The 7,500-nt window shown below is 53.0% G+C and overlaps 3 non-coding genes across 3 annotated transcripts in view; all 3 read right to left on the bottom strand.

Annotated features, from left to right (window-relative positions):
• Window positions 1-201, bottom strand: part of LOC126431560 (large subunit ribosomal RNA) — a 4,222-nt gene extending 4,021 nt beyond the window's left edge. The window contains exon 1 of the ribosomal RNA XR_007577607.1: window positions 1-201. This exon is cut by the window's left edge and continues 4,021 nt beyond it. This is a non-coding gene — a ribosomal RNA (large subunit ribosomal RNA).
• Window positions 202-389: 188 nt separating this feature from the next.
• On the bottom strand, window positions 390-544 carry LOC126431556 (5.8S ribosomal RNA). The gene has a single exon (XR_007577604.1). It is a non-coding gene; the product is annotated as a 5.8S ribosomal RNA (ribosomal RNA).
• Window positions 545-871: 327 nt separating this feature from the next.
• LOC126431557 (small subunit ribosomal RNA) lies at window positions 872-2,780 on the bottom strand. The gene has a single exon (XR_007577605.1). It is a non-coding gene; the product is annotated as a small subunit ribosomal RNA (ribosomal RNA).
• Window positions 2,781-7,500: the final 4,720 nt, after the last annotated feature.

Below are 7,500 nucleotides of genomic sequence, written 5' to 3'. Positions count from 1 at the left end.
TTGGACTTGGGCTCGGCGCGAGGCGTCGGGGTAGTGGACCCTCCCAAACACCACATGCCACGACAGGCGGCAGCCTGCGGGGTTCGGTGCTGGACTCTTCCCTGTTCGCTCGCCGCTACTGGGGGAATCCTTGTTAGTTTCTTTTCCTCCGCTTAGTAATATGCTTAAATTCAGCGGGTAGTCTCGCCTGCTCTGAGGTCGTTGTACGAGGTGTCGCACGCCACACCGCCAGCCGGCTGTGCACGCTACCGAGTAAGTACCGGTATGCGAACCGCCAGGCGACGGGCGCGCATCGCACGTTTAAGGAGACGCGGCCGGCCCCACAGGCGGCCACGACACTCCCAGGTCTGCGAAGCGGGGCAAACGCCGCGCGCTTCAGTATACGTAGCCGACCCTCAGCCAGACGTGGCCCGGGAACGGAATCCATGGACCGCAATGTGCGTTCGAAACGTCGATGTTCATGTGTCCTGCAGTTCACATGTCGACGCGCAATTTGCTGCGTTCTTCATCGACCCACGAGCCGAGTGATCCACCGTCACTATCTCTTTCAAGACAGTTGCATAGGCGGGACTGAGGCGTGTGGCGGCCCCTGTTCCAGCGTTCAGTGTCCAACGGCCTCACGGCCGATGGGCGTCGTACGGCTCCACACCGGAGCGGACAGGCACTCGGGCGAAAGTCATTCAAAACCGGCGCCAGGCGCCAGGTGCCGCAGGCCAGCCGCTCCAGCGCTTCAGCGCTCGTACCACACAACATTGCCGTTAGTTTTGAGACGAACGCGTGGTTCCGCACGCGGCGCACAGCTACTGCGAGCCGTACAGGTAGCGTGTTGCGCGACACGACACGCACATCGAAAGACATGCAGTCTAGTCGGTAATGATCCTTCCGCAGGTTCACCTACGGAAACCTTGTTACGACTTTTACTTCCTCTAAATGATCAAGTTTGGTCATCTTTCCGGTAGCATCGGCAACGACAGAGTCAATGCCGCGTACCAGTCCGAAGACCTCACTAAATCATTCAATCGGTAGTAGCGACGGGCGGTGTGTACAAAGGGCAGGGACGTAATCAACGCGAGCTTATGACTCGCGCTTACTGGGAATTCCTCGTTCATGGGGAACAATTGCAAGCCCCAATCCCTAGCACGAAGGAGGTTCAGCGGGTTACCCCGACCTTTCGGCCTAGGAAGACACGCTGATTCCTTCAGTGTAGCGCGCGTGCGGCCCAGAACATCTAAGGGCATCACAGACCTGTTATTGCTCAATCTCGTGCGGCTAGAAGCCGCCTGTCCCTCTAAGAAGAAAAGTAATCGCTGACAGCACGAAGGATGTCACGCGACTAGTTAGCAGGCTAGAGTCTCGTTCGTTATCGGAATTAACCAGACAAATCGCTCCACCAACTAAGAACGGCCATGCACCACCACCCACCGAATCAAGAAAGAGCTATCAATCTGTCAATCCTTCCGGTGTCCGGGCCTGGTGAGGTTTCCCGTGTTGAGTCAAATTAAGCCGCAGGCTCCACTCCTGGTGGTGCCCTTCCGTCAATTCCTTTAAGTTTCAGCTTTGCAACCATACTTCCCCCGGAACCCAAAAGCTTTGGTTTCCCGGAGGCTGCCCGCCGAGTCATCGGAGGAACTGCGGCGGATCGCTGGCTGGCATCGTTTATGGTTAGAACTAGGGCGGTATCTGATCGCCTTCGAACCTCTAACTTTCGTTCTTGATTAATGAAAACATACTTGGCAAATGCTTTCGCTTCTGTTCGTCTTGCGACGATCCAAGAATTTCACCTCTAACGTCGCAATACGAATGCCCCCGCCTGTCCCTATTAATCATTACCTCGGGTTCCGAAAACCAACAAAATAGAACCGAGGTCCTATTCCATTATTCCATGCACACAGTATTCAGGCGGGCTTGCCTGCTTTAAGCACTCTAATTTGTTCAAAGTAAACGTGCCGGCCCACCGAGACACTCAATAAAGAGCACCCTGGTAGGATTTCAACGGGGTCCGCCTCGGGACGCACGAGCACGCACGAGGCGGTCGCACGCCTTCGGCTCGCCCCACCGGCAGGACGTCCCACGATACATGCCAGTTAAACACCGACGGGCGGTGAACCAACAGCGTGGGACACAAATCCAACTACGAGCTTTTTAACCGCAACAACTTTAATATACGCTATTGGAGCTGGAATTACCGCGGCTGCTGGCACCAGACTTGCCCTCCAATAGATACTCGTTAAAGGATTTAAAGTGTACTCATTCCGATTACGGGGCCTCGGATGAGTCCCGTATCGTTATTTTTCGTCACTACCTCCCCGTGCCGGGAGTGGGTAATTTGCGCGCCTGCTGCCTTCCTTGGATGTGGTAGCCGTTTCTCAGGCTCCCTCTCCGGAATCGAACCCTGATTCCCCGTTACCCGTTACAACCATGGTAGGCGCAGAACCTACCATCGACAGTTGATAAGGCAGACATTTGAAAGATGCGTCGCCGGTACGAGGACCGTGCGATCAGCCCTAAGTTATTCAGAGTCACCAAGGCAAACGGACCGGACGAGCCGACCGATTGGTTTTGATCTAATAAAAGCGTCCCTTCCATCTCTGGTCGGGACTCTGTTTGCATGTATTAGCTCTAGAATTACCACAGTTATCCAAGTAACGTGGGTACGATCTAAGGAACCATAACTGATTTAATGAGCCATTCGCGGTTTCACCTTAATGCGGCTTGTACTGAGACATGCATGGCTTAATCTTTGAGACAAGCATATGACTACTGGCAGGATCAACCAGGGAGCTGCGTCAACTAGAGCTGAGCAGCCGGCCGCCCGGGAGTGTGTCCCGGGGGCCCGCGCGAACACGCAAGCGTCCGCTCAATTATTCTGCAAACAGGAGGAGGCTGAGCTCCCCTGCACAACACACCTCGAAACCCTCTCAGGTCCCGGCGGCGCGCAGCGCCGTCCTAAGTACTTGGTCGGGTTCGAGAGAGGCGCAATCGCCCGGAGTTAGGCGAGTAGACGCTTTAGGTGCGACCACCCGTGCTCCCAACTGAGCTTGCCGCTGCCGACAGAGGCCCGGGAGCGTGCTGTCGTGGCATTGCCGGCGGGAGACAACACGCGCCACCTACGGTGACCGGCAGCTCCAACGCCAGCGCCACAGAAGGACAAAAGCCCTACTTGGGTGCCGAAGCGAACTCTCCCAGCACAGCGCACGCGCCAACACGTCCGCACAGCTGCGATACAAACCACCTGCGAGAACCGCTGGGGCGACCGAGCAGCAGACGGCGTCGCGGCGCCGAGCGCCGGGCGGCGGCGCATCCTCAGCGCACAAAGTCCTCAATCGGACCAGCACACTGCAGATGGCCACCGCGCTTCGCACCGGGCCCGCGAGGACCTACTTTGGCCGCAAGGCGCCGCGAGCAGGGGGCGCCGGCGCGCAGCTGCGCCGCCTGCCGCGTCCGTCGGCCGGCGCGCCTGCCACCGGCCGCCCCCACCAGCCGGCTGTAGCGCGTGCGCCCACGCACCGCGCTGCCAGCACGCCGGGCGGCCCCCCCTCACCGGCCGGGGACGGTCCCACCCAGCCACCGCCGCGTATCGCCTCACACCCAGATCCCCTTTCACGTTCGTGGGCATGGTGGGTCCCCTTTCACGTTCGTGGGCATGGTGGGTATCCCTGAAACAACCGGTTAATAGCTCGACCGATCGTCGCCAACACTGATTCACCTCTAGCGAGAACAACCGCACCACAACGGGTTACCGGTTGTTCATTTGCGTAACGTCACCAGCAAACGTACACGTCCATCGCCATTTGCAACGAGTATTGCATGCCTGTGTCAGGTGTCACAACACACTACGTCTGCCCACATAGACGCAACAACATGTGCACGCCTAGAGAACACGTGGAAGGTAGACCCCGTACGTATGCGGTGTCCATTGCGCGAACGACTGTCAGCCCGCCTCTGCAGCATGTCGCAGATGTGGAACGCGGTGCAACATGCTATCACGGTGTGTGAGAAGAGACGACTACGTCCGAATACACGCTCCACTACATCAACAGACTGCTCATGCTGATCGCCATCCAGGGCGTCCGTTCCTCCCACACGTCTGTATGGCGTACCACACTGCAATCCAGCTCTTATAGGGAGACGACACGTAGCTGCGTGCACAATATTTGGACTGTATGGTCCGCCGTTGCTAGGCGCTGTCGTCATACGGTCACATGGGCCACGATGTATCATTCAGTACATACGGAGCAATGTGCAGTACAGTTTGTGGGTTTTGCGTACATCGGCGGACAGGTGACAGGCCGTACCACAACGTAGGCTGAGTACGTCGGCATGCGAAGGGCATTGAACATGCAAACTTCTCACCGACCAGCTTGCGAAGGCAGGGGGGAAGGGGGGGGGGCATGTACGTCCTGCTGCTATCCACACTACAGTGTATAGCAGGAGCATGTGGAAAGTCAGCAACACCTGCAAGGTGTTTAACATGACGCGATACACAGGGGACCGGGCAGTGCGAGTAGCGAACTATATTGCGAGGGTTGCGGTTAGGCAACACTACACTACTTTAACGGGTTGCATAACAATTACAGAGCAGGTTCAGCGACAACGTGCGTCAGGTTAAGGCGCAATATAGTTTAGGTTACGGCGCACTTTAGGTTAGGTTAAGGCACATTATAGGTTAGGTTAAGGCACAACATGGGTTACGTTAAGGCACAACATGGGTTACGTTAAGGCACAACATGGGTTACGTTAAGGCACAACATGGGTTAGGTTAAGGCACAACATGGGTTAGGTTAAGGCACAACATGGGTTAGGTTAAGGCACAACATGGGTTAGGTTAAGGCACAACATGGGTTAGGTTAAGGCACAACATGGGTTAGGTTAAGGCACAACATGGGTTAGGTTAAGGCACAACATGGGTTAGGTTAAGGCACAACATGGGTTAGGTTAAGGCACAACATGGGTTAGGTTAAGGCACAACATGGGTTAGGTTAAGGCACAACATGGGTTAGGTTAAGGCACAACATGGGTTAGGTTAAGGCACAACATGGGTTAGGTTAAGGCACAACATGGGTTAGGTTAAGGCACAACATGGGTTAGGTTAAGGCACAACATGGGTTAGGTTAAGGCACAACATGGGTTAGGTTAAGGCACAACATGGGTTAGGTTAAGGCACAACATGGGTTAGGTTAAGGCACAACATGGGTTAGGTTAAGGCACAACATGGGTTAGGTTAAGGCACAACATGGGTTAGGTTAAGGCACAACATGGGTTAGGTTAAGGCACAACATGGGTTAGGTTAAGGCACAACATGGGTTAGGTTAAGGCACAACATGGGTTAGGTTAAGGCACAACATGGGTTAGGTTAAGGCACAACATGGGTTAGGTTAAGGCACAACATGGGTTAGGTTAAGGCACAACATGGGTTAGGTTAAGGCACAACATGGGTTAGGTTAAGGCACAACATGGGTTAGGTTAAGGCACAACATGGGTTAGGTTAAGGCACAACATGGGTTAGGTTAAGGCACAACGTAGGTTAGGTTAAGGCACAACGTGGGTTAGGTTAAGGCACAACATGGGTTAGGTTAAGGCACAACATGGGTTAGGTTAAGGCACAACATGGGTTAGGTTAAGGCACAACATGGGTTAGGTTAAGGCACAACATGGGTTAGGTTAAGGCACAACATGGGTTACGTTACGGCACAACATGGGTTACGTTACGGCACAACATGGGTTACGTTACGGCACAACATGGGTTACGTTACGGCACAACATGGGTTACGTTACGGCACAACATGGGTTACGTTACGGCACAACATGGGTTACGTTACGGCACAACATGGGTTACGTTACGGCACAAATTAGGTTAGGTTACGGCACAAATTAGGTTAGGTTAAGGCACAAATTAGGTTAGGTTAAGGCACAAATTAGGTTAGGTTAAGGCACAAATTAGGTTAGGTTAAGGCACAAATTAGGTTAGGTTAAGGCACAAATTAGGTTAGGTTAAGGCACAAATTAGGTTAGGTTAAGGCACAAATTAGGTTAGGTTAAGGCACGATATAGGTTAGGTTAAGGCACGATATAGGTTAGGTTAAGGCACGATATAGGTTAGGTTAAGGCACGATATAGGTTAGGTTAAGGCACGATATAGGTTAGGTTAAGGCACGATATAGGTTAGGTTAAGGCACGATATAGGTTAGGTTAAGGCACGATATAGGTTAGGTTAAGGTACGATATAGGTTAGGTTAAGGTACGATATAGGTTAGGTTAAGGTACGATATAGGTTAGGTTAAGGTACGATATAGGTTAGGTTAAGGTACGATATAGGTTAGGTTAAGGTACGATATAGGTTAGGTTAAGGTACGATATAGGTTAGGTTAAGGTACGATATAGGTTAGGTTAAGGTACGATATAGGTTAGGTTAAGGTACGATATAGCGTAGGTTCAGATACACATTGTTGTAGGGAAAGGTGTATTGGGGGGGGGGGCGGCAGGTTCGTTGATAGTGATTATCGTAATTGGATGCCTGCGGTATTATCCGATTTGTCACGTCAGGATGCACTTTTGGCTCATGACAGGCGGCGCTCCGATTCCATGGTTGTGGCAGATCTGTGTCTTTCATTCCTGCCATTGTTTGTGTGCTGTGACAGGAGGCAGTATTGTGATGTTGGGTGCACCACTGTGTAGGACATGTGTGGGTGTTCGTGGCTTAGCTGAGCAATGTGCGGATGTCGGAAGGGTGGGATATTGTGTTTTCTGGGTGGACCTCCCGGTCTGGTAATGATAGTGTGGATTGTGTCATGTGGCGGAGAGGATGCACTGGATGTTCTTCCATGCTGGTGGTTAGATATTGTGTGTGATAAGAGAGTAGTGTGTGATAAGAGTGTCTGGCTGACGTGTGGTTCTCATTGTGTGCAGAGTCTTTCAGCATGTATAGGGACGGTTGTATATATTATCTGTATTCTGATGGCTCTGCATCTATTACTAATCAGTGCCGTGTATACGGTTACTCTAGTTCCAGTCGAAACTGTTCTATCTCTGTACATTAGTGACACTGCGGCTCCACTATGTTGCCGCCCCTGTCGGCCGTTTCCCCCAGTGTATGGCTAATGATTATCAGCAATCAGTCTATTAGTCAATACCGGTAGTGTGACGACGTCAAATGTCCGGGATGGGGGAAGCTACACCCTTCCCGTGGGTCAGGGCCTAGAAAGACTCTTCCCACGCAGGAGACTCGGACTGTCGTTACTCTTCCGAGACATATATGTGCCCAGCGTTTTTTTGCGGCTGCGAGTGCAACGCCAGGAGGCTCGGACTGTCGTTACTCTTCCGAGATATATATTTGCCCAGCGTTTTTTGCGACTGCGAGTGCAACGCCCACGGGTGCCGACATGGATGGGGCGCTTCCTAGCTGATGGCTCAGCATGAGAATCCGTACAGTGAGCAATGCGATCGCGTCTGTAGCTTGTACGTGGTACAGCTCGCAGCTCATGAATAGGGACAGCGGGAATG

Source organism: Schistocerca serialis, unplaced genomic scaffold (genome assembly GCF_023864345.2).
Source record: "Schistocerca serialis cubense isolate TAMUIC-IGC-003099 unplaced genomic scaffold, iqSchSeri2.2 HiC_scaffold_1097, whole genome shotgun sequence".
NCBI lineage: Eukaryota > Metazoa > Arthropoda > Insecta > Orthoptera > Acrididae > Schistocerca > Schistocerca serialis.
The sequence above is the reverse complement of the archived record's forward strand: the minus strand, read 5'-3'. Positions and strand labels throughout refer to the sequence as shown.